The sequence below is a fragment of the Myodes glareolus genome, chromosome 26 (assembly GCF_982192425.1).
Source record: "Myodes glareolus chromosome 26, mMyoGla1.1, whole genome shotgun sequence".
Classification (NCBI taxonomy): domain Eukaryota; kingdom Metazoa; phylum Chordata; class Mammalia; order Rodentia; family Cricetidae; genus Myodes; species Myodes glareolus.
In genome coordinates, this window is record NC_142051.1 from 39,050,504 (window position 1) to 39,073,382 (window position 22,879).

General features: G+C 39.3%; 1 protein-coding gene and 1 non-coding gene across 15 annotated transcripts in view; both read right to left on the reverse strand.

Annotated features, from left to right (window-relative positions):
• Anks1b (ankyrin repeat and sterile alpha motif domain containing 1B) overlaps window positions 1–22,879 on the reverse strand; it is a 953,532-nt gene that overhangs the window by 474,083 nt on the left and 456,570 nt on the right. The gene's annotated exons all lie outside the window — the stretch shown is intronic.
• Window positions 10,184–10,290, reverse strand: LOC125390126 (U6 spliceosomal RNA). Its single transcript, XR_007228659.2, has one exon. It is a non-coding gene; the product is annotated as a U6 spliceosomal RNA (small nuclear RNA).

Here is a 22,879-nt window from a genome sequence, read left to right on the forward strand (position 1 = left end):
AGTGCATTGACCCTCATGATACCCAGCAAATAAAAGCCCTCACGAGAAGCAGCAAATGTCTCACCAGAATGCAAATTTATTAATGGAGAAGTGGAATTATATACGAGGTGGGACATGGGCTTTGGCCATGGGCTGTCGCAGTGAGAAACCAATCATTAAATAGAATCACAAAAATGCCTCTGCTCAACTCTGTTTGAGAGTATAAAAATAATGTTTTAATTTACTTTAATATAACCCATATGCATTGAACACTGTTGTGTGTGCTGGGCATTCAGCAAGCGCCAAATCAACTCCTTGTTCTAATGAAGTTTGCAACTTAGTGGCAAGAGAACATGAAATTAAGTTAGGTGGACAAAATGTTCATTAAGGACAGGAGCCATTTAGAAAAACAAAGGTCAGGAGATAAGTACGCTATAAAGGGAGGCATTTGTTTCTTTACTGCACATGGTAAAGCTTTGGTTTGTGTTATTGCAGTGTCTTGGAACGGAACTATAGAACAAGTAGGGTAGCTCACTGGGCTATGTGGAGAAGGACAGAGGCGGCAGAAGGCTCAAACACCAAGGTTCTGAGGTGCAACTGTGCTCAGTACATTCTCATGGAGAGGGTACTTGGGAAGATCGCTGGAACTGAAGAACTAGGGTAACAGATTGAGCGGTGAACGGCGAGGCCAGCAAGGCTGTAACACCTGCTCCTGCAGACCGTCCACTGCTTTCTAATGACTGCTTTTCGGTGAAAGACAAGATATGAGTCTGGGAAGTCTGGAGGAAGGAACACGTGTTTTCAAAGGATCGCTCACACTTGATTAAAACAGATCTTTAGGAGCCCAGGGCGGAACCCGGAGGCAGAGTAAAAGACTTTTACTGCCATCCGGGTCAGGGAAGATGGTGCCTTGGACTAAGAGATGTGGTTCAGATTTCTTATGTGGACATGGTAGGGTTTCCTGATTAATAAGATATGGACTATAATTTAGAAGGGTGCCAAGAATTCCAGAGCAAGTGGGGAGGTTGGAACTAGGGAACGCCATAGGAGGAGCAGACTTTGGGGCTGGGAGTGGTCGGTGCTTACCTTGGGATGTGTAAGGTTGAGATGCCTAGTAGGCATTTAATAGGGGACAAAAGTTGCAGAGACTCCAACTAGCAAGGAAAGTCTTGAACATAGGGCAGAAAGTTATTCAACACAGAGGACAATCTAGAGTCAACACTGGAGTATACTGCTACTCAGGAGAGAATGAAATCTGTGGTGAGGTTGGTGGGGAACCGGTCTGGATTCTTCTGTAACTTTTCCAGGATTCAATCCCCACAATGGAAAACTCAGAAACTCCTCCCCTGGTCAACCACAGATGAGACAAGGGAAAGACAGAGAAGGCCTGCCAGTGTCCACAGCAAGCATTATTCCTGCCCTCTGGTGGGACGTCGGATGGACGTCATGTTTCTTGGGCTTTCTTGTATTTCTTTTCTGCCGCTGTCCTATTTTTCAATAGTGTTGACAATGGCAGGGTCTTGTGATTTACCGATTGTTAGATAAACGTCTTGGTCACAGATCTCACAGTTGTTAGATGTCCACCTCTGTTCTGTGCCTTTTTTCCCCTCTGCTGTTAGTGAGTGGAGGGCTTAGGGTTTTAACTTTAACCCAGGACTACGAAGACAGGAAGCTGACGGATCTCTTCTCCGGAGGTATTACTAGAGTGCCATCACAACAGCTAACTGCTAACTGATAATTTAACTTCAAGGGCTTTTTTTTCAATGCCTAAAATTAGCTGGTAAAGTACAGCTTCCAGGCAGCTGTTAAATCCTTTTGTCGCAGCCAGTTACCTTGACTGATTCAAGATTACCTGTCTTTGAAGAAAGTCTATACTTTCTTTGGTGTAAATGGGGGTTCTTTTGCTCCGGGAGCAAAAAAGAAAAAAAAAAAGTCTACTCAGGAAGACTAGAGAAACATTTCCCTGAGTATATTAGAGATGGCTGAAATAATACATGGCTGCAATCTTTTGGTTTTTATTCTATTTATCTAGCTATAGCAAATGTCACCAGGTGCTTACTGGGCTAATGGATGGAGAAATTAAATAAATAAATGAGCTAATGTACCAATACATTATCTGCATTGGGGTGCAGATCAGAATCCTCCTAAATAACTCTAAATAAGCTCTGAGTTGCCTAGGGCTATAAAAAAAGCATCATGAAGTAAAGATACTTTATCATCAACAAGAGATAACTATCAGAGTCTAGCCACTAAGAAGTCTTAGGGGATGCTCGATTCTCCACATGAAGCTGAAGCAGAGTCTTGCCATGCCCACCTTGACTCTCCAGGTGAACTGGACATCAGTAGATAAAGATGCAAGATGTTAGTGGTTTAACGTAGTGTTGCTTTATTGAGCATCCAAAGTCACAGAACCAGACAACAGGCTGCTAGTAAGACAGACAGGGGAACCTGCTGTCAGATATTGAGGTCAGGGTTGGAACAGTTCTCTACAGTGAATACTCCCCTCCACCAGTCACCAAAAAATAAAATAAAAGTAGAAAGCCGCTGAATTTTAGTAAGGTTACATTCTCTTTAGTCTCTTCTCTCCAGTTTTAATCCAGCCGCTTTTGTCCAAACCATTCTATGTTCTTTACAAGGTTATTGTTGAAGCTTTTAGCCAAGCTCATGTTGCCTCCATTGCTCTTCCATGTACTGACTGAAGTGACGCTTCTACCGTGTAAATCAAATCAGAAAATGACTGAAAGTCTTCCACTGGCTGCTTCCCATCGTATCCCAAATTAAGACCAAACTCTTCCCTGGTGCAGGAGAATTGTCTGTATTTTGTCAATCATGTTTTAAATAAACACTGATTGACCAGGCAGGAAGTATAGGTGGAAAAACCAGACAGGAAGTGAAAATGATACAAGGAGAGCAGGAGAATTCTGGGGAGGAGGAAGCTGATTCCTCCACTCCTACCCAGGCCACCAAAGCAGCAGGATGTGATCTGCCCCACTAAAAAAGGTACTGAGCCACATGGCTAACATAGATCAGAATAATGGGTTAATATAAGCCATAGGAGCTAATAAGTAGTCTGACCTAATGGGCCAATCAACTTTATAACTTATAGAGATCTCTGTTTGATTTTTCTTTGGGACTAAACAGCTATGGGAACCTGGCAGGACAGAAAACCCAAACAAACAGGCCTCCATGTTACACTTCCCTGTGGTCTTTGAGAGCCTATACAATCCAGGCCCTTTACAAAATAATCCAATGTGAGTTATAGATAAATACTTTTTTCCTTTTAATAAATGACATCTCATTTTCCAATAATAATTCTTTAAAATTCTTTGCTTTCCTCACTGAAATGCATCTTTGTTTGAAATCCATTAACCACATACTTGTGGACTTTTTATTTTTTTCTAAAGTTCTGCATCCTTTGAATTCTTACATAGGTTTGAAAATCGGTTTGCTAATTTCTACAAAGACCTGCTAGAATTTTGACTCGATGTCAAAAGTTATTATCATTCTGTATTTTTGCTCTCTCTTTACATACGTTTACCCGAGGGTGACTCACATCATTTGGGTTTCAGCCCCCAAACAACATCCTCAGAGATATCTTTCCTTGGCCATACAATTTAAATTATTCTCCCTCCTTTCTCTTTTTCAAACATTTTACTCTATTGGCTCCAGGCATTAATTACAATCTGAAATTAGCCTTGCCCATCTGTTTATATACCTGCTCACCAGTCTTTCCGAACTGAGAATATAAGTTATAGTAGACTTTATTTTTCTTGCTCTATTTGTATTCATGAACCCAAAAAGCGCCTTTGACAAACAAACACTAAGCGTTTATCAGATGAACCATTGGCTGTTTAAGGAAAGAAGTGGTATGGAGGTAGAGCATGCTAAGTCAGAACATGCTAACCTACTCAGAGCTGCAGTTCTCTGAATGGTTGCCAGAGGTGTTGGTTGGGCTAGTTATGATAATACAGAAACAGGAACTTTAAAAGCCCCGCAACTTATTGTTTATACAGCATTATTTAAAAGGGGTCTTGTGAACCAGGGATAGTGGTGCACGCCTTTAATCCCAGCACTAGGGAGGCAGAGGAAGGTGGATCTCTTGAGTTTGAGGCCAGCCTGGTTTACAGAGAAGTTCCAGGTCAGCCAGGGCTAAAAAGGGAAACCCTGTCTTGAAAAACCAAAAAAATAAAAAGTGGAAGGATGTCTTAGGTTATAGTTACTTCTAATAGATTTTGGAAAGGGAACGAGCTAGAACAAAGATAAGTAGCAGAAAACTTGAGAGCCAAGAAAAATGACAGGTCTTTTCAAAACAATGCTGGATTTAATGACGACTTAGCCATAGTTCTGACAGAGACAATTAGTAAATATTGTTTGATTATGCATGTTTAAAGTAAGAACTAAGAAAATCTATTCATTGAATCCAATCCACAATTCAAATGCATGAGTAAGAGTCTAACCTCAGAAAGCTCTTTCAACACAAATATAAAACCCAAGGGCTACCTTGAGATCTACCACACAAGCAGAATTGGATCCACTGAGATTTTTCTCTTGCTTAGAACCTTTGCTGAACTCATTCAATCCATCAAATGCGGATGGGCACCAACTGCATGTTAGGAACGATGCTAGGTGATGGACATACAAATTGAATAAAGAAGATGCCCAAATCTTCAAAGAAGACATAGTACTAATCATTTCTATACCTGGGAGGGAAAGCCACAATGGAAAAGTCACACATCGTGACCATGATGATTTGGTTTTCTCATTTCTGCTTTTGTTTTCTGTAATTTTACAGAACAGTTGAGCCTTGAGGTCCCAGTGGGCTTAGCCTTTCCCTTGCTCAACCCAGTGACTCACAGGCGACAGCTACAGATCTAGTATGCTATTATCAGCTTCTTCAAACCTGATTATTCTAAGAAATGCTTTCTGCCAGCAACATGGTAATCATGTTTAAATATAACTCGCCCTGATCAATCTAAATCTCCTGATTTTCAATCAAGTTTCCTTTTGTTTGTTTCTTTAACTCATATTTTAATAATCCTAGTTGATTTAACTTGTAAGGTGTGTGTGTGTGTGTGTGTGTGTGTGTGTGTGTGTCTGTTTGTCTAAAGTATACAACTCTTTGAGTGAAGATTGCTGGCTCTCCCAGTTGGGTTTCTCCTTTCCCCAAATCCTGTGTGCACTTCACAGACTTTCCAGAGCTTTGGTTGTCAGGATTAGAGCTGCTGCTAAGGGTACAGCAACTCCTGATTCACGATTGGATAACTACAGCAGTGAGGGTCATTGAATGCTTCGTATATATCAAGTACTGGACAACACACACACATGCACGCACACACACACCCACGCACGCACGCACGCACGCACGCACACACACTCCCCTTAATATCTGCATCACTCCTGTAAGGTACAGATTCTATTTTCTCATTTTAACAAAAAGTCTCAGGAAGGATAATAATTCGGTTGAACTGCACCATTGAGCAAAGGAAAAAGGACCATGCCTCAACCTTACCTGTCTGATCATAGCCTATGTATTTGGTTATTCTATTAATATAAAATATATTTTAAGTTAGAAAAATACAAAGATTAAAATAAGAACCATTTCTATATCCTATGAAATTCCATTTTCCAGTCTTTCAATAAATCAGGGCAATAAGACTGCAATTGTTCACTTTCAGTCTTCATATGTATTTCTAATTTTAAAAAACAAGTCATTCATAGCAAATGTCTGCTTCTGTGAAGTTGGAAATACAAGCCTATAGCTGACCTTTAAGCTACTTTTGCAATTTTGACCATAGGTCATTTATATTCTTTTTCATTTTTGTAGATTTTTTTTTTGAAGAATGGGAAGGAGCTTTTAAGTTAATATATAATACAAAAATGACAATATAATGTGAAATATAGGCTTAATTTTCACAGAAAACCTGTTTAAATTACTTTGCTCTTTCTCTTTTCTCCTCCTTCCAATCTGTAATAAAAATGAACATTAGTGTAAATATGATCACTCTAGAGTTGTTCCTGGTCTTAGACTGCTGACACACTCCTTCACAGGACAGTGTGTCTCTGTTGCTTTTGTCATTTACTATATGGCCACAATAATCCAACACCTAGCTCTCATGGTAAATGGTTATCCAGTTTCTCGGAGAACTTGTTCTGACGATAGAATTCAGATCTACATGCATGCCCATACTCAAGAAAAAGGATAATCAATTGGCATGCTTTTTGAAAATAAGTAATTTAAAAAACCTCTACATTTTCTATATTTTGGTGAAGCAATTGAACTTTATTTTTGATATTAGCTGTTGAAATCCTTGCCTATCTAGCTCCAGGGATGAGTATTTGCTCTATTGATTTCTTGTCTTTCCTAGAAAGGACAATGAATGGTTTTCACCTATTGCTGTTCCCGTCTTCGGTGGGCAAATCAGTTCCTTAGGTCTGTTTATTGAATTTGCCTTCGTGGTCAATACAGCTGGCTATAATCAAATCAATTCTGGAACAAGCTGTACTGAATGCTGATAGCCCATATAAATGGGTCAGCCTAAAGATGATGGAAATCTATGCAACTGTTAGATAATCACTATGATTTATAAAATGAAAAATGCTTTAATTAATTTACTAGGAGGGAAGAAACTACATCAAAAGGACTAAAATGAAAAAAATATAACCAAGGACATTAAAATCCCTAAAGAGACAGGCCTGAGGGAAAAGATTTACAAATGATGCCCAGATGACTTTATGCGGACCTACAGATCTAGCTAATGAGTGGTTGCTAACTAGGACAAATGTAGCTCATTATCCTTTTAGAAGGACACGGATTATAGATAATTATAGGTAAATATCAATGCAATCTGAAATGGGATGTACACGACACGTTGGGCCTTTTGTTTTCTCCCACAATAACTCTGAACATCCGCCAAGTTCAGATTTGCAAGTGAATAAAAAATAGACCAAAACCCGGTGTAATCAAGCTAATGGAGCACCTACAATTTGCCTGCAGAATAGTCTTGTTTTGTTTACATATTTACAAATCACTCTCCTAATAAAAGGAAGCTAGAGAAAAGTAAAAAGGCTCATGTCCACCTGTTCTGCAGAATTTCAGCAAGCAGGGCATTGTTTCCAGAATGAACTTGGTATAAGGTAGAGAGCATGCATACACATTTACTTTTGCTTATTCTTTCTGTGGTTTGTCCTTGGTCTTCTTTGGGGCATGGAGGTGAAAGTTTAGAGAAGGAGCTTGGCTGTCCAAATTTTAGACAACAGTCTGATGTAGATGTAAAGACTGGAAGAAAATACAAGTGCTTCTTGATGGTGAGACAATGTCATTAGCTTTCTCCGGAGCCGTAGAACTGATAAGACACACACACACACACACACACACACACACACACACGGACATTCTGGGGACTGTGCTACCTGATTCATCAGGTTTAAAAGTCCTATGATAAGTCAATGGTAAGATGAAGAGCTAGGAAAGCTGGTAGTACAATTTGGTTTGAGTTGCAGAAGCCTGTTAATGAGAAGAGTAGACAGTTTCTGCCCTACATCCAAGATCCATCAGGTCTGATATCAAAGGGCAAGAGTACATAGACTTCTTCACTGAAGAGAAAACAAATTAGCCTTCCCTCTAATTTCTTTTCATTTTTTTCCTGGATCTATCTACAATAGGATGTATGATACCCATTCCATTGGTAAGAGTGGATAGTTACTTAATCTACTGATCAAATGTTAATTTCTTACAGAAACACTCACACATACACCTAAAAACAATAACTTGCTAATTATCTAGCCATCTAGTAATCTAGTCAAGTTGACACATAGAATTAACTTCCACATCAGCCCAAAAACTCCAGCAGAACTATGTTTTCTTTCAATGCATGAGTTATCCCCCAGACAGTAAGAAAATACTGAACAAGAATTATATACTCATTTGTATACCTTTTAGGATATGGAAATGAGTCATGAGAAACCTATGATTAAGGGGACTTTGCCATTCATTATGAACTCATTTATTCAAAACCATATGCATTTCAGGTAAATAAGTAATGCATTTACTCATTCACTGGTTCATTAAAAACAAAGCAAAACAAACAAACAAAAACCACTGGGTATTGGTATATACTATAAGCCAGGAATTAAGGGAATTGAAAAGACCCATTTTTCCTTTATGGAGTTTAAAACCAGTCAGAGAAAATGACAAATTTGTGGGGAGGGGATGCACGCACTCACACACACACACACACACACACACACACACAAAATCTATAACCATGAAAATCAAAAAGTGATGTGGGATTCCCTTCTGAATGTTGTGAATATCATTGGTTAATAAAGGACTGCTTTGAGCCTATAGCAAAGCAGGGCAGAAAGAGCTGGGCAGGGAGGGGGAGGCTGAATGCTGGGAGAAAGGAGGCAGAGTCAGAGAGAAGCCATGTAGCCCCACCAGAGACAGGAGCTGGTTGGAATCTTGCCAATAAGCCACAGCCATGTGGTGATACACAGATTGCTAGAAATGGTCTAAATTAAGATGTAAAGGTTAGCCAGTAAGAAGTTAGAGCCAATAGCCCAAGCAGTGTTTTAAATAATATAGCTTCTGTGTGGTTATTTTGGTTCTGGGTGGCTGGGATGAACAAATGCCCTCCCTCCTAAAAATTGCATGCCAACCTGGTGGACTAAAATCCACATATACCTGGGAAAGCGTGGAAAAAAATCCTGGACACAAAAGAACAGAGTTAAGCATGGTTGGGTAGTGGCATTTTCTTGGCTGGGCTCTGTTTGCTAGAAGCAGGAAGAGGTATGGCTCCTTTAAGAGAGCTTTTCTTGATTCAGTGGTAGCAGTAAAAAATGCCAGCTTCCTGGCCATGGGCCGTGCTGTCAGCATGACCTCGAGCCCTTTCAGGAGACTGAGCTTTTTAATGGAATTGTGAGCAATGCGTTGTGGTTTGCTTGGTGGCAACATGGACCAGCTGTGTGCCTAGAGACAGGACATTGGGCAAGGCTCTCAGAGGCTGCGAGCAGCTCCACAATGCTGGGATGGGTGGGGCAAGCAGGAAGTTCCGTATTTCCCATAGCAATGGTGCAGCTTAAGTTTTAAGAAGTGCTTAGCATTTTAAGAAGTGCTCCTGGACAGTAAGGTATTACAGATACACAGTAGGACAGATTCAGACATAAAAGATCTCTAAATGGGTCACAGTATGTTTAAAAAAATGTATGTAGGCTTGGGAAAGAAAAGAAAGAGTATAAGAAGTAAATGGTTTCTAAAATACAGACAGTCATAGATTAAAAGAGTAAAGATAAAAATAAATAAGCCACGTAGAGATGAAAAATTCTGGGAGAGTCTGGATTATGTATATCATTGTGTTTTCTTTGAATTTTTGGACTATGAAGGAGCTAAGTAACCAACAAATATACTTTAAAGGTATCTTGACTTCAGAATTTGAGTTTAAGGATATGTTGTTTTGGAAAAGAGGTTCTTCTTTTGTTTCCACAGAGGATAAGAACCTATGGAATCATTCCAGACTAAAATGATTTGATGGACCAATACCCCATGAAAGGTTGCCTTGAACACCCCTCAAAAATTACTTCACTCAATAAACAGCAGGAAGCTGTTATTTCCAAATAATACCCATATTCCCAAATATTGTTTATAAATGTTCTTTTACATTTAAAGGGAGATATACTATAGAGATTTGCATTGGTATGGATCTTGGCTTATTGATACAAACTTAAGGTCAATTTTGCTATATGTATATTTCTGCTCTTGATTAAGGTATTGTATTTGTGCAATGTAATATATAATTAAGAAATACAGGTTAATAGATAATCATATATAATAGTCAAGCTTGTAGTCAGGTTAGTTAATATTTTCTAGATGTACAGAGATGTATTTCAGATAGACAGGTACTCTTCAAACCTTTCAAAGACTACAGAATATGGCATTTAAAATGTTTAAGAATATAGGACTTTTCATGACAATGAGACATATCTGCTCCTTAAAACAAGGAAAGGATAGAATCTATTCAAGTGGAGCAGGAAGAGAGTAGGAGGTACCAGGAAACCCTGGGTGGGAGCTGGAGCAATGAAAGCTCTTTTTAGGAGACAGAGAATGAACAAGGGGATGTACTAGCTCCTACCAATGACTCCAAGGTGACCTTGTTGCTTGTATGACAGAAGATGTGCTTGAAGTATAGGGGATATTTTATCATTTAAAAAATATATGAAATGCTTCATGAACTTGTATGTCAATGCTGTGCAGGGGCCACGCTAGTCTTTTCAATATTGTTCCAATATTAGTAAATGTGCTACTGAAATGAATGCCTAAAGTCACATACTCTCTTACAAGTACTCCATGGTTTGCACACCTCACCATGACAAACATTTTAGTATTTATTTATTATATACAGGGTCTCACTGGGTATCCCTGGCTGATGTGGGATTCCCCTCGATATGTTATGAATATATTTTATTACCATTGGTTAATAAAGACGCTTCTTCAGGCTATAGCAGCCAGGCTGGAAGATATGTAGAGAAAGTAGGCAGAGTCAGGAAGATGCCATGTAGCTGCCAAAGTAGACAGATGCCAGAACTTTACCTGGTAAGCCACAGGTATTTCTTGTGATAATACACAGAAATGGGTTAATTTAAGATGTAAGAGCTAGCTAGAAATACGCTTAAGCTATTGGTCAAACAGTATTATAATTCATATAGTTTCTGTGTGATTTATTAGCATCCAGGCAGCCAGAAAACCAACAGTCTTTGCCTATAAATGCCTATATGGGGCCCATTCCCAGCTGTCCAGACCTGAAATAATCACACAGAGACTGTATTAATGACAGCACTGTTCAGTCAATGGTTCATGATATTTCTAGCTAGCTCTTGCATCTTAAATTAACCTATTTCTATTAATCTATGTATCGCCACGGGGCTGTGGCCTATTGGTAAGGTTCCATCCAGTGTCTGTCTCCTTCAGCAGCTACATGGCGTCTCTCTGACTCTGCCTATTTTCTCTCTGTATCTCTGTTCAGATTTCCTGCCTGGCTTCATTCTGCCCTGCTATAGGCTGAAGCAGCTTCTTTACTATTCAATGGTAACAAAACATATTTATAGCATACAGAGTGAAATTTCCCATCACCTGGCTGTCCTGGAACTCACTATACAGACCAGGCTTCTCTGGAACCCATAGAACCCTGCCTTTATCTGTCTCCTAAGTGCTGGGATTAAGTGTGCCATCATGCCAAGCATATTTTACCAATGCTTTTACAAAAAATCAAAACTGTAAATGTCTTCCCCATTGAAAGCATGAAGCTATTTACTTAAATGGGCTTTGTATACTCTCCTCCCGGGAAGCGCTCATGCATTATATAAGAGGACATATCATTTGCCTTTCAATGAAACACTGCCATCCTTATCATTTCATTTTACTTAGCTACTAATGCCAAGAGGGCTCAATTAAAATAAATTACTTTTCAGAGTTGAAAGACTGATTCCCTTTGAAAACATTCTTCAGAGGTCAACAGTGGTCACAGGCTTAAGAATTTGGGGCCAGGAATTAATGAGGGCTGATAAGACAGTGTTTTAGTGATATGAGAGGCATATGGATTGATGCACTGGTTTCAAAGAAAACAATATCCTGGAAGAATCTTCATACTTCCTTTCATTTGACAGTCATTCTAGATTCCTCCATTAAATAAACAAGAAGAGCCCATTGCTAAGTAGCTTGAAGGAGTGTACTTGGCAATGCCTCTGGGCCTTCCCTTGTCTTACTCCAAGTATAAAACTGTGAGCACAAGTGGATTTAATTTTTATTTGCTTTTCTTATAATCTTATCAATAAAATACGTTCTATATAATCCAAGGCACACTCAAAAGAGATTTCATTAAAAGATAACTATATTATTCTATTTGGTGCTGGAGAGAAGGCTCAGCAGTTGAGAGCATTTGCTGTTCTTGCAGAGGACTTGCATTCAGTTTGCAGCACCTACACCCAGGAGCTCACAACCACCTTTGACCCCAGTTCCAGGGGATCCAGCTCCCTCATTAAGCCTCTGTGGACATCAGGCACACATGTGATACACATACATACATGTAGGTACTCACGCATATACAGAAAACATAAACAAATACATTTTTAGAAAATGTCACATTTCACGATGACTTAATCTATAATAACATGGAAGTTCCAGATAGCTACTTATCATATTCTCTTGGTTAACTGGGTTCAAACATTGACTTTTATGAAATGTTCAGAAAAGGCCACCTCGTTAAATCACCTTAGCAAATACACAGACTTAGAATGATCTCATATGGATAAGAGTCATATAATACTTGTAATTGGCAATAAATGGTGGAGTTTTATTTCCTTGTGTTTTTATAAGTCAGAAGTGAGTGACAAAACGCTCGTACAGGGCCATGCCATTGGCCATGTCTTACACTTCAGTTACTGCTGAGTTAAAACTGTATTTACCTGGGGAAAGTATGTATATTATTGGATGGTATGAGTCCCAAAACTCTAAAGTTATTATAATGTCATCATAGGTGACAGGTGGGCTTTCTTGTGGTCATCTTGGTGATTTCATCTTTCTTTCATGTTTCAAGGAGAAAACCAATTTTGGATATTTTCTTCGTCAACTTCTCATTATTGGCTGTAGCGACCCATCAATCAACCTAGGAACCACTTTCTATGTCTATCTATTTGAAAAAAAAAAACCCACAGTACCGGTGTGCTAACACCACGCCAAATTATTGGCTCTCAACAGAGAAACAAAGTGGCTGTACATATCATAGACAATAACACATTTTCAGATAAATAACACAGTGATGTTATATAAAGAATAAAGCAAAGCAGGCAGAGAGGGAGAGATTATTTTAGTGGGAGGTTGTGGAAGGCCTTCTGAAGCAGCTCCTTAAATTACTGTCCGTACTTCCCATATATAAAATACAAGTACTTCCCATGCAGTACTGACTTTTGGCTCACCCATCTTCCCCCTACTGCTTCTTTCTACTAGGTTTTGCCTCTCAGAGAGTGAGTTATGAGGGGGCTGATAATGCTATTTCTGTTGACAGCGATACAAAGAGTCTTGGTTGAAAAGAGGCCTAACAATAATGGATAAAAAAAGGTATCCTTGGATTCTCATGATAGACCTTTTCTGCGGAATCTTGGGCTCACATCTGCAGATAACTGAGAATGACTTGGTTTTCTGATTGATTTCAGTTTTTCACAGGTTCTGGGGATATATATGATGTTTATCATTTATAATAGATGATATACTTTTGTAGCCATTTTAGTTTGTTAATTTCTGAATCTCCTAGGTAGATATCTTGAATCCTTAGTAATTATCTCACATTTTGGTATCCCATTAAACTTATAGAGTATTAATGTTTTCACATTATTTATATATTTTGTATTTTTATATTTATGTATATATGTATTTATATATATTTATAAAATATATAAATATATTTTATATTTATATATATGTATTTTGTATATTTCTGCTGATGATAGTTTAATTAACATTAAATTAGTCCCTAACTCTTTGGCTTATTTACCAAAGGTTATCACTAAACTGCTGATAAAACATTTGGACAATTTAACAGTTTCAAAGTCCAGTTTGTCTTATGGTGGTGCTGAAACCTATAGGATAAAGAATTAATTCTGAAGAAAGTAGTTATAGGGACAAAGAAAAACATTCAATATTTTTAGACAGAAAGAGAAAGAACACAGAGACTCAGAATAACTGGAAATGAAGTCACAAGGCATTGTGTGCTGTTGTGAAATAATGGCGTTGTACTCTGTAAAGATTGTCACTTGTACTAGTTGAACAAAATGTTGATTGGCCAGTAGCCAGGCAGGAAGTATAGGCAGGGTGACAAGAACAGGTGAATTCTGGGAAGAGAGGAAAGGTTCAGTCTGCAGTTGTCACCTAGACCAAGAGGAAGCAAGATGAGAATGCTTCACTGAGAAGAGGTACCAAGCCACATGGCTAACACAGACAAGAATTGTGGGCTAATTTAGGATGTAAGAATTAGTCAATAAGAAAGCCTGAGCTGCTAAGCCAACCAGTTTATAATTAATGTTGAACTCTGTGTGCTTCTTTGAACTGAAGGGCTGCAGGAACAGGCAGGACAGAAACCTCTGTCAACAATGTGTCATCAAAACTCATGAGGAATTAAATGGAATTCTATACCTGCTATCAGGGGCTAAATTTCCTTAAGGACTCCTCCTTACACACCTTAGTCATGTAATCTTAAAAATAATCAAAGGACATTTCTAGAAATCAAATTTTAGATCAGATCATAAAGCTCTCCCTGTCTTACTTCCCAAGAGTATAATTTACTGGGCAGCTCCCCTGCACTGTAGAGCATTTAGACTCAAACAAGAGCAAATTCACTCTTAGGGCAATGAACTTCTTCCACGCAAGATCATATGACTGATACAATGTCCTTTTGTTGAGTTGAAATCTATCTCTACTTCCATTTCAGTAACAGAAACTCAATTACGCTTTTGGGGAACTTCTTTCACATAGCATTTTAACTACACACATATATTTCAATTCTATGTGTGTGCTGGACCTGTAATTTAATGTTTTGGAGGGCATGCTGGGAGAAAGCCAGGAAGAAAAGGAGGCTTTAGCCTTGGGCTCTGGTCCAGAATTTCCTTGAGTTCCTCCCTATAACGGTGATCGAGGGAGGTGTTGATAAAATGGCTCTTTGACCTGCATCCTGTTGTTCTGTGTGCCATCATTCAGCAGCCTCACAAAGAGGGACAGAGGAAACGTGAATACAGCATTAAGGTACCCGTGGGTCTCTAGATGTCATTTTATCAAATATTGTTGCACCTTCATTTTTACCCAATAGAAAGACCGTCTCATTACTGACAAGCTGAGTACTTAGAAAATGGTTTCTCATATGTTTTGACCAGCCCTTATAACATTTATCACCAAAAGATCTACAAATTGAACAGTTCATAAAAGTATTTGTAGCCCTTCACGAAATCTTACAGGCTAAACATTTCTTCTGATGGCTTGGTGTGACCCATGGCTTTTAGATTATCCAGCCCTCGGATGCTGCCTAGCCAAAGATTTAAAATGCTTACATAATTATCACCAACTCAGGTACAAGGATACTATTCTGGTTATCTGGTCACTGTAATCTCAGGGCAGTATAATTTTATAGACATTTAACATCTGACTGCAAATGAGGTCATCAAACCTCCTAGCTCATTTTCACATGACTTACATTCAAGGCAAAATACCCTATGATTTGCTCTTATACAACTGATTAGTTTTTAACCTCGAGGCAGGATTTTATATTTTTCTGCAGTAAGTTTCATCCTAATGGTATTTTGTTGTTGTTGTTCAGTCTCCGAAGAGCTCTCTGTATCAGGACTTTTTCATCCATCATACCAGCAGTTATTCCTACCAGATTTGCAGCACATACAGGCTTGGAGAGCACCGTGGAATGATCATCTCCGAACCCGGCTCTGCTTTCTGACCTTTGTAGCTCTTTTCCATGGAGGACTCTTTCCTCCAGGGGAATCAGAACAGTTGAAAACAGCCCAGCAACAAGCAATCCTTCTGTCTGTCTCTCGAACCTACCTCCTGACAACTGGTTATCAAACGACTAGCCTTACTCACATGAACTCAAAGCCTAAACCAACAACCAGGAAGCGAGCCTACCTGTGACTGACCTGGGTCCTCTAAATATATGTGACAGTTGTGCAGGACTCCTAACAATGGGAGCAGAAGCTGTCCCTAGCGCTTTGGCTGGCTCTTGGGAACCTATTTCTCACATTGAATTGCCGTGACCAGCCTTAATACAAGGGGAGATGCTTAGTCTTAGGGCAACGTGATATGCCATGCTTTGCTGATGCCTATGGGAGGCCTGCCCCTTTCTGAACAGACACAGGGGAGCAGTGGATGGGGTGGGGCAGAGGGGAAGTTGGGGGAGGGAATGGGAGGAAAGAAGGAAGGGGAAAAACTACAGCTGGGATTTTAAATAAGAACATTAAATTTAAAACAGAGAAAGACAAAGAAAAATCAGCATCCTTTTGGGGCAAACACTTTACTAGTTGAGTCAGATCCCAGACCTTCCCTTTCCCTGCGCCTGAAACTGTGATAACTATCTATGGTTTAGACTTGGGGGAAACTTTGTTTTAAACTTGAAAATACTTGAAATATTGTATTGAGTAGGGTCTGGTATACCAGCATTTGCCTGTAAGTTTCCATTTCGTTGAGAGCTCATTTAGAGTTCCCCTTTCCACGCCATATTCATTTCACCTCTCTCTGCACCAATTCTATGGTAGCCTGGTTGCTAACACTCTTATGATAGAGTTAACAGAAACCAATGCTACCTTTCCATATTTTCATAATCATTTTGGATTCCTTATTCTCTTCATTAACTTTAGTGTATGCCTATAAAATTCCATGAAAAACTCTTCTGAAATAATACATTGGCTTTAGAGTTCCAACTAGAAGCTAAATGACATCCTTATGGTACCCAGCCAGCCCACTGTCGTTATGGTATAGGATTTTATTTCCTCATATCTTTGCTCATAATGGTTGCTATTCAACTTATGCCTAAACAACTTTACAGGTGCATTTTTTTTATAAAGGATCACACAGATATGTGAATGTGCAAGAAACCGTTATACTACACACACACACACACACACACACACACACACACAGCATTTGTATCATGTATTCTACACAGATATAAAGTGTATGAGGATGCTATAGGTGGCCCTGTTAGAAATCTAGTAACTTTGCTGAATGCCTCAATAGTTTATCTTTGCATCTTCTATGAATATAATCTTACAGGTGAGATGTAATTCACTATGAGCCTTTTATTTCAACCATTGTGCCTCATATTTCTTCCCCTTATCTTTTCCCATTAGCCAGGATCCTATTACATTCTGAAGATAAGTAATGATATAGATTTGCCATGTACTGAATAGATACATATCCATTTCAAGACATCTCCATTTGTAATTTGGCTAATGGGATTTACTTCTCAATCTTAAGAACCCCAAATTCTACCAACTTCTTGTTAAGCACATCATGAGATGACACTCTTTCCCCTTTAACATGTCAACAGAAAGACTTTCCACATGTTGAAACAGTCATTCATGCCTATGATTGTAACTCATTGTTATAGCCCTCTGAGTCCTGATGGAATTAGTTGAAAAAGTACGGTTTGCCACACAACTTCCAAAATGGAAATAGCAAAAACAGGAGTCTTTCCACTAGAGATAAAGGGTTTGCACAGACATACGCAGTATTGGCACAAATTTAAATAAACACATATATGTAGTCAGCTACACACAAAGACATACATAAATAATTTATGCATATCTACAAAGCAAAAGTTGAAGATAAAGGTATGTATGTACTTTATTTTATTTCAGATCAATCACCAAAGTTCTCATTTGTGTCCACATCGAATATTAATAACTGGTTCTAGCTGGCGTATATTATAATCAGTGTAACAGCAAGAATAAAGTGCGATTCTACAGACTTTCAAGTGAGTCTAAGCAGCATCGTGAGCAGCAGTCTTTCCGGCCAGCCCCTATGATGCCCTCTTAAGAACATTACTTAAAATCTCCAAAGCACGTTTTCTCTTGAGTCATCATGAGCTTGGAGTGAAGTGGCAATGAAGGGAAAAAATGAACCTGCTATAAATGGTATTTGAAAACTTCTTATGAGAATCCACAGTGTTGCTAGGGAACATGGCTTCTTAGCATTTGGAAAGCTAAAAAATCGAGCTGCTTACCTCTTTTGGTCATAGAAATATATACCATGAACCTGATTTAAGAGAGTTGGAAACAAATTGGCTTAAGATATTTGGGTAACCGCGACTTTCATCTTGTGTCCAAGTTTTTCCTAAATAATTATGTGTTCAGTTCACCTTAAGAAATGGGATATAGGACCTATTATCTTTTTAAAGATGCCATGTAAGTGAGTTGTCAGGATAGTGGCTGAGAGTTCAGTGGCTGTGGATTTCATTTTATCAGTTTTATTGGAATAAAAACAGGGTGCCCAGATATATGGCTGGTGAAAACATCACGGTGAGCACTGTCCCCATGAGACTAGGGCTTGAATTGGGAGAATGAGTGAAGTGGGGTGCTCTTCCTGGAATGGGGGGTGGTTCATCAGCTGATGGCCTGGGTCAAACAGAATGACTTCTCTCCGCCTCTCAGGATGGGGGTTTAACTGCCTTTGCCCGAGGACATAGAATCCAGCTTTTGGATTTCCACTAAAACACTGGGATTTGGTGGCTTTTTAAATGTCACTTACCTTAGGAGAGATTGTCTGGATCTCGGGTTTTCAGAGTCAGACTGAGACCAAACCATTTGCTATCCTATGCCAGAGTCTATAGTTAAAGTACAGCTTTGTCCCTTGTTCCTATGGGATGCTTAGTGAGCTAATTTATCCATTGGAACTTTCATTTCCTCATCTTTAAAATGGAAAAGACAACATTACCTGTTCAACTGGGTTTTAGGCAAACAAAATGAATTGTATAGAAAATGCCTGAGAGAATGTCTGACCATCGAAGGGTTTAAAACATTTTACCTAATTAATATTGGAGTGATTGCAGATTTGGTCATTCTTTTATTAGAGATTGTATTTTCAGAAAGCATTATTAAAAATTCTAGAGATGGTTAAGTCACTAAGAAATTCACAACCTCCTGCTAAATGCACCTATACCATTACCAGGCATCCCAGTAAGTTGAAATATATATATATAAAAAGAAAGTACCAAAACAAATGGAGCACCTAAGGGTGACTGGGCACACCCATAAAATTAAACAGAAAGGGTTATCATTTAAATGAGCCACTGAATATACAGCCAAGAGTGTTTGTGTCAAAAGAACAACATATATATGTAGAAACACAGTATAATCTCTTCTATTTCACACACAAAAAAAAAGGCTGGCTGCCAAGTGAGATTGATGCTATAGGTATCAGTGTGAAAGTAAATACCACAAAAGCTCAGAAACTGGGAATGGAGAACAATTCTGTATGCAAATTGAAACCACCAGGGGGACCTAGGTAGGTGGAATGTAATTATTCAGCCTGGAAAGCACCCAGGACGCTAGATTAATAGCATGCCCACTTTTTTTTTTTTTTTTAAGTGCCAGGCAGTTAAAAGTGGTCAAAAGTACTCAGAAACTTCTCATTAGATTTTCATGGCCACAAAAGATTTTGAAAGTACGTAGAAATGTAATAGTCAAGACTGAACAGAGAGAGGGGCAGAATGGGAAGGAGAAGAGAAGAGCGTGGTGTCCTCTATTGTTATCCATATTCCATCTTTTCGTAGTGCGGAAGAGGCTTACATTGAAACAGGATGGCAGAAATGAATGATTTCCTTCTGATGGGTACACCATTTCAGAGCATTATTTCCCCCTCGGACTACACTATTCAACTTCCCATTACATGAAAAGAATAAAAAAGCTCTGATAATGAGTTTCATTAGAGAAATGTACTTGAAGCATTGGCCGCAACGTAGAAATAGGTTTTTGACAGTGGCGCTGAGATAAATCTTTGCCATTGTTTCTACAGTATTTTAGGCTGACGCTATCTGGACCAAATGAGTCACCTCTTGAGCAGTGAACTCTGCACTCTTAGACAAGGTGCTCTTTTTTGTACGATGGCCTATTAATTAGGGCCGGCAGCCAGGAGTCTGGATCTTAAAAGATGTGACGTCAGATGTCAAGGTTAAGTCAACTGGAGGCATTGGCATCACTGGGGACGTGAAACAGGGGGCAACATGGCTCTTTCTCAGGGTAAAATGAAAACGTCTCACTGTCGCTACTCTGCTATCTACTGTGGTGAGCTTGGAACAAGAAGTCCTTCCTCATGCCTACACAGAGGAGGGGTAGATATTTGCGTGTTCTAAGCTGTCACTTTTTAGATCATTCTGTTCCAAGCTACAGCAAGAACAGTAAGTCTGCCTGATTTTTTTTTTCCCTCCGTGGAATACAATTTCCAAATAACTACATAGACCCAATTTGTATCAAACTTTCTCCCAGGGGCCTTTTATCAGCATTCATCAGACATTCATAAGACAGAATACATACCAAATTAATGAATGAAGACTATACAAGACAGTCTTGGGCATCCATGTAGTATAGAGTAGGTCTAAGGTGTCTGCTTTATGTCTGAACCTGCCTGAAAAGAATAAGTCTGAATTTCTGCAAAGTATCTATACCTATCAATTCATGTTTTCCTCTCCCTGCCGTGAACGCTCTATGCTGAATCATGGCAGATGCCTGGCAGTTCTCGGAAGGCGCCCAACTTTCAGCTCCTTCCCAGCCTTCCTCTCAGCTGGGATTGTTCTTGGTTTATATTCTCCAGCAAAGACATAGTATCTCGTTGAGGTTCAACGCCAGTGTCTGCTCACCTCCATGACCTTCCTCAGCTTCCTGATGGAGCTGGCTTTTCCTGTGTCATGCTTCAGTTGAGCCTCTCCTGTTTCTCTTACAGCAAACAGACGGCGCCGCAACCCTTACTCACAGTAGACAGGGCTCCCTGAGTGGAGACCACATAGCCTCTGGGGGCCCCTTAATCTTGTGTGCCATTTGCTTGCACTTCTTTCCATCATTTTAATAACTAGAGTCCCAATTAGCCCAATTAGTAGCCAGAGATGTTCACATGTGGACCTCCCTTCTCTCGGTCGGCACAGAATCCTGATGTTGTTTCTTCCCATCCTTAACAGACTCAGGTCCATGTCTGGCCTGAATGCTTTTCAAATGCACAAAGTCAGTCAAATAGGAGCTGTCTATTATTTTCACAGTGTTTACACCTGTTCCTCGCCTTGTATTTAACCCTTTATCCACTGCAACCTGCCTTGCTTGTTACATTTAGACTAACCAGTTAAGGTTTTTTTTTTTTTTTCCTGTCAGAGTTAAAGTTTGAGGCTGGTTATTGAAACCGTGGAGACCAACTCCTTTTAATGTGTGCCACAGGATGAGGAAAAGGGAACACCGAAGAAAAGAAGAAAATCAGCTACTATGTCTTCACAGAAGAAGCTGAAGCCAGAGTGTAAGGCCCAGGAATCAGGGCTTAGAGGAATAAATACAACAATAAGAGACAAAGAACTGTGTTCTATGCATACTCATATTCTTTGACTTTTAACCCCAAGTATAATCCTCTTCCCTCTTTGGGCCTTATTTACGCTGTTTGTAAAGTGAGAAGACCGCCCGTAAGTCTTCTGTGTGCCACCAATATCATTTTTGCTACTTGCGCTGAGAATTTTGCTTAATTAGAAGGTGACATTTGGTTTTATCTTCACCTTTGTTATCACCACAAATGGTTGTTAAGCGATAATATCTGCATAATCACAGCTTTGAGGAACTAGTTACATATTTCTAAATGCACACTAAATGCATGGAATTTAAAGCATTTACAAGTGCCTCTGCACACATACAGAATAATAGTAACTCTTATTAGGTGAAGCTTAGTGCTGTCAATGGCCAGTCGAAGCCCTTCATTCACATTAATTCATTTAAGTCTCAGCGTGTCCGCTTTACCCCCATTTTACAGATGGGGGTTAGTGGCAGAAGGAGGTTAAGAGCTTGTGCACGTCTGAGCTGTTTCTAAGTGGCAGAGCTGGGATCTAACTATCCTTGGAAAACAAAGAACCGAAAGACATAGCTGCCCCTTCTGGCCCTGAGTCCGCTCTGACTGTGATTTTCTGTGGGGCGCTTTTCTGAGTTCCTAAGAACGCCCTCACATGCCTACTTTCCTGAACATCTTCCAACCCAGCAGAGCCTGCCTAGATCACGATTCTTTTTCCTTTTTAGTCGTTTTACTGTCCTGCCATTACAATTATATGAAATTGCTCACTTACCCACAAATCCGTAAGTCAAATTTCACTGCGTTCTCTGAAACTCTTGTATCTAAGAGGCCTGTGGGCATCATTCACTCTCGACTATCAAAGGAAATATAAAGTCACCACATTCAATGAAATCCGTGTGTCCTTAGAACTTTATAATTTATCAACTACTGACACTAAGGCATCCCTTCCTGCCTTCCTGATGCTGGTCATTCAGCTTCCAGATAAGGGTTTCTAATAGGGTGAGCAGATTGCCCCACTACTGGGATTTCCATGCACTGGCAAATATCACTAACTTTCTTTAGCAAGTCAGCTATATTACATATGAAGTAATTTATCTTTACAAACACACACACATGTAAACATATCAATAACATTATACTTTGGTGAAAGACATCAATTTCCATAGAAGGAAATTCAGAAAACTGAACGAAAATAAATACTGACTATAATCCCAGAGATCCGTCACTGTTAATACCATTTTGCTATCATTTTTAATCTCAATGTGAATGCATATGCATATGCTAGTGCTTTACATATATAAGTTCCAAATTAACTTTGCAGTGGCCACATGCTCATATCTTCTGTGTGTAATAAGAATTCTCCTGATGTGACATACAGATGAATGCAATTTCAACTGTATTTCAGAAAACTAGAGCTATCACGAAGGTAAGAATTCTTACTGACAAGAATGAGTAGCACAGACAAAACTTATCTGCCCCTCCTAAAACAAGATAAGAACACTAATATAAAATGTGTGAAGTGATTTCAAAATTAGTAATGGAGAGCCAGAAATCTCTGAGAAATCATAAGCAACCCAATCTCTACAGATGCCCCAGTTTATTGATTAGAGAGATTTTCTGAGGCTTTGGTGAAGGAAGAGAGAATTTGGACAGAGTAGAAGACTATCTGATAGCCTGGGAAGATCAGGGTACATAGAGGATGGACAGGTGTGTAAATATGGCAGACGCAGAAGAACCTCAAAGATACATAACTGTCCTAAGTTTTTCCTAGGGTCTGTGACCTCCTCATCCATGGTTTTTATTTTGATAGGGGATCTAGAGTTTACA